Genomic DNA, 5,193 nt, shown 5'->3' on the forward strand with positions numbered 1-5,193 from the left:
CTCCCTCCCTCCTTCCTTCCTTCCTTCCTTCCTTCCTTCCTTCCTTCCGCCTCCTCCTTCTTCTCTCTCTCTCATCTTTTTCTTTTCCCTTTGAGGGGGTCGTGTAGCCCAGGCTAGCCTTGACTTTGAACTCACTACATGGTGGAGGATGACTTTGAGTTTACGATCCTCCTGTCTCCCTTTCCCAAGTTCAGGGACTGTGGCTGCATGCCACCACATCTGCTTCACATGGTGTTGAGTGTTGAACGTCACTCTGTGTGTACTAGGCGAGCCCCCTGCCAGCCGAGCTACGTCCCAGTCTGACTGAGTCTTTTAATATTTCAGTTGGATCTAATGAACAGTTACTATGAGTTGACATACAGCAGACAGACAGTCTTATTTTTCTTCAAGGAGACCCTGCTTTTTCTCTATTAAAGCCAGGGAACTTAGTCCAAGGGGTGCAGCCCAAGGAGAGGAGTCAATATGCCTGCCAACCGTGGTCGCTTCTGCAAGCCCTCCCTAGGTAGGACACTGTGTTCACTCTGGTGGTGACCAGAAAAAGAGTATCCAGCACAGTTGGCATCGTCACCCTGCAACTCACAACTATAGTCACCGCAGATGAGTATCAACATCTAATTTTGGGGCTAAGATGACTTAGCTTGTACAGCGCATGGGATCTGAGTTAGGATTGCCAGCAGGCACATGGAAAGATGGCCATGGTAGTGTGCACCTGTGACCCTAGTGTGGGGTGGGGGAGGTGGATGGGTCCCTGGAGCTTCTTGGCCAGCCAGTGTCATCAAATCTGTAAACTCTAGATCCTAGATCCAGTGAGAGGCTCTGTTCCTGAAACTAAACTGGAGAGTGACTGAGGAAGGCATTTCATGTGGACCCCTGATTTATGCACACACGCACACACACGCACACACACATGTGTGTACCTGCACCTGTGTGCACGATGCATATGGACATAAACATGTATGCCTACATGGAACACACATGCACCCTTCTAGGCTTCGCTTAAAATACCTTATCATTTTTCACACCCGAGTTTTTCATACCCGAATTTGAAAGTCATACCCTGAAGTAGGCTCAAGTGAAGAGTTTGAAAGGTCACCTCTGGTGCCTGTTTGCCCAGACAGGCTCGAGGTGGTGGATGTCTGCCCAAGCGGCAGTTAAGAAGGATGCTCAGGTACCTTCTGAAGGGCTAAGTGAGAAGAGGTGAGCAGCAGTAAGTAACCAGGGGCCCCAGAACAGAGCGTTCTTGGAAATACAGCATCCTGGAGCACACTGGGGGAAGAAGCGTTACAAGTGGATTTGGAGATGATGAGGGAAGGACTCCCTTGTGCTAAATCTTGATTTCCTCATTTAGAAGCAGGAGCCAGAATTCCTAGCTCTTAAAGTTCTTTCAAAGCCAGTGACAGAGCATACGGGAAAGCCCCAGCCATCACTTATTGCATGCCAGACATCCTACAAAGTGTTAGGGTTGTTCTTTTTTATTTTTGGAGGGAGGGTTGTTAAACAGTTCATGGCCCCCAAACCACATTAGGAATGTTTGGTATTGAAAATACGCCATCGATGTCAGCCTGGTATATTTGGTACTGAAAATACGCCATCGATGTCAGCCTGGTATATTTGGTACTGAAAATACACCATCAATGTCAGCGTGGCATCATTTGGTACTGAAAATACACCATCAATGTCAGCGTGGCATCATTTGGTACTGAAAATATGCCATCAATGTCAGCCTGGTATCATTTGGTACTGAAAATACGCCATCGATGTCAGCCTGGCATCATTTGGCAGCTAAGTCAACAGGCGACCTCCTGGTCCAGTGAAGGAGCGGCTGAACGTTTGCTCTAGCTGTGGACACATTCACAGGCAGATCCCGACCAGAAGAGCTGCTTGCATTTGTCATGCATTTTCCTTTCCGTGCTGAACTGTCTCGGCTGTGACTCTAAATGACACAGTCCTGCTGCTTCCCGGAGCCTCCTGCGTGCCAGGCAAGTCTCAGCCTGCTGGCTCGAGTGAGTCGAGGCACTGTGTCTCTTCACATGCCACGGGCAATATGGGAGCGTGGCTGCTTTTGTTGCTGATGAAAATATTATGGCCTCGGTTGCCTGTAATCAATTTACTGCTTTATGGACCCAAAGTCCTCCAGAGAATTTAATAAATTCACATAATGTTTCTAAGTGCTGCATTGTGCATTTGGAGCGCTGATTTAGCTGACAAACGTGAAAAATCCGCGTAGCTAGACAGCTCCCCAGCGATTCGACACGTGTGGAAGCTAGACTGAGCATGTTGCTCGAGAGAAGGTCAGCATTAACATACGCCGAGAGTCTCTGCCCTTGATTGGCTTTGTGTCTTTGCTACACTGATGGATGGGACCATCTGACTAGACATTTGGGGGCTCTGCCCATCTCCAGCGGGGACGCACTCTGGTACAGTTTGCAACTTTCGGTCTGGGTAGCACAGAGAAGAGTGCAGATGCTATGGAGATGGCAGAGTCAAGCTAGGACCGCTGGCTTTAGACAATGATGTGGTCACTGGATAATGGCTGGTCAGTTCTGAGGGAACCAGGCCCTTCCAAGGGAGCCTTTTGTGGCATAATACCACAGAGTCATTTGCTTAAAATGGGTTCACGTCAGCTTAGATCGAATTTTCCTGCATCTCTCTTCCACCCCAATTTCTTTCCAAAAATAAGCAGATTTATCAAAAATAATACATGTTAAGACATTTTTATTATTCAAAATAATATTTTGTCTCTGTTAATATACACACAAGTTTTATGCAGTTATTTTGTTTGTTTTTTTCAAAACAGGGTTTTTCTTTGAAACAGCCCTAGATGTCCTGGAACTCATTCTGTAGACCAGGCTGGCCTCGAACTCGTGGAAATCCACCTGACTCTGCCTGCCCAGTGCTGGGATTAAAGGTGTGAGCCACCACCACCCAGCTTTATGCAGAGTTATAATCAGCTAATACCAGTTAGTATTTTATTTTTCCTTTTTAATATTATTTCATGGAAATGATACCGCTGTTGATATCTGTTGAGATGGTCTGCAGGGCTGTGGCTCAGCTGTCTGACTCGAATTTCTGAGAGGCACCTTTAGAATATCAGGGGCACCATTGTGCTGGGCACTATTCTTTTCAGGGATGCTGAGAGTTTTACCTTCAAATTTGTTCTGATTTTTAGCTCAGGTGAGGCTTTTGCTCAAAATGGGACAAATCATTCACAGGTAAGCCAGGCCTGGGATTTTTATATCTGCTGCTGTAGAAAGCAAGTCCACACCTGCCCCATCTCTGGGGAACGATGGCCCAGGTTTGGCCTCTGTGCTGGCAATGAGTGATAGATTGTGGACTCTCTCTGGGTGGGCCCCAAGGATTAGCACTCCCTAAACTGTGAGTCTGGATGGTTACAGAGGCCCAGCTGCCTCGCTGATTAGTGGGAAAATCACTGCCCGGATCCGGTTGTTGTGCTTAACGATGTTTGGCCTTCAAGTGTTCCAGCACCCGCAGGGTGGGGAAAGGGCTGGGGAAACACAGGACAGCCAAGCACTGACCACTAGAGACAGCACTGGAATGGAACCCCTAATTACTAGCATGGGGTCCCAGATCACGGTTTGTCGTGATGTAGCAGGGGAGGGGCTGAGTAGGTCGTGAAACACATTTTATTTTATTTTTTTACATTTCTGAACGAGCCTCTGCCTACCTGTTCTTACCCATCCGAAGTTGATCTGGAAGCACAGAGAAGACAGACGGCTTGCCCATGACCCCAAAGCAAGGTATTGTCTGTGGTACGATGAATTCTGGGTCCCTGCAGTACGATGAATTCTGGGTCCCTGCAGTACGATGAATTCTGGATTCTGTGTCCTCCACCGCACTTTCCCTAATTTGCAGGTGGCTCTACTACAAAGTTGTTTTTTGTTTTGTTTTTCAAGACAGAGTTTCTCTGTATCTCTTGGAACCTTTCCTGGAATTCGCTCTGTAGACCAGGCTGGCCTCGAACTCACAGAGATCTGCCTGTCTCTACTTCCCGAGTGCAGGGCTTAAAGGCGCACCACCCCCTACAAAGTTTAAAGAACTCTCTTCTACAGCAATACTTTTGGTAATTACACGTGATCAAATCCAGGGTCCTCATGGTGACCACGACACTTCCCACCTGTGCTCCTTAGGAGAATGTGCCTTACTCCTTCCTACAGATCCTTTCCAGGAAGGCCTCGGTTCTTGGGGTGCACAGGTTTTAAAATCCTTGCACACAAAATTTTATTTTTATGCAAAAAATGTGTATGTCCTAGAGGGTAGAGCAATGCAACGGCAATGTGTATGACTCATGCCGCCGTGAAACTCCCTCAGCCAAGAATTACCCCTGGATGATGAGAAATGAAAGCAATGGGGCCTTAGCGATGGCCTCTTGGAGAAAGTGGGGCCCTCCTAATGAACCTTCTTTCTAGGGTCCAGCTTTCTCCAAGGGTGACATTACACGGTGCCTAATCCAACTGTATTGTCTTCCCATCACCCATCTGAGTGGCTAGAGCTGAGATACCCATGCAGGCAGGCAGGCAGGCAGGCAGGCAGGAATCCATATTATTACTCAAATGACAACCTACGAGGTCCCCCATCCTGTGGGCTTGTCATTTTATTTTGCCACTGCCTTGTTGCTGTCCTTCCTGATAAGTGCGTCTCCACACTTGTCAGGTCAAGGTTGCCCTTGATTGGAATACAGAATCAGCCCATCTCCATATGTATGCATTCCTTTTCATTTTCTAAAACGAACATCATAAAAGGACAGAAATGTGACCTCCAAAGGCTGGATACAGACTTCAGATATTGTACAGCCGCTTCATCTTTTTATTAGATTTTCTGTGTTTTTTCCCCCTAGTTGCTGGATAAAATCCATACAAATGAAATACTGGCTCACTCAGTAAATAATAATGAAAAGGTAAATTCGTTTTGCAGACGAGCCAGTACATGTAAGACATCGTTTTGAATGACTGTGATGTCTTGAACTGATCCCTGAGCTAGATGGGTTCTCAAAAACAATGCCTGGCTCTCAGGCTCTCCAACTGCGCCTGTGACCTTTCCTTAACCCTTTGGATCACAAGAAAAATTGATTTTCTTTTAAAAACATGTGCACAGTGTGCTGTTGAAACACGCAGGTACGGTTTAGTTCCGATCCCCTAGTGGTCCACAGCAATGTACGCATGGAGGCTCTGTCTT

Source organism: Microtus ochrogaster, linkage group LG1 (assembly GCF_000317375.1).
Source record: "Microtus ochrogaster isolate Prairie Vole_2 linkage group LG1, MicOch1.0, whole genome shotgun sequence".
In the NCBI taxonomy this organism is placed as follows: domain Eukaryota; kingdom Metazoa; phylum Chordata; class Mammalia; order Rodentia; family Cricetidae; genus Microtus; species Microtus ochrogaster.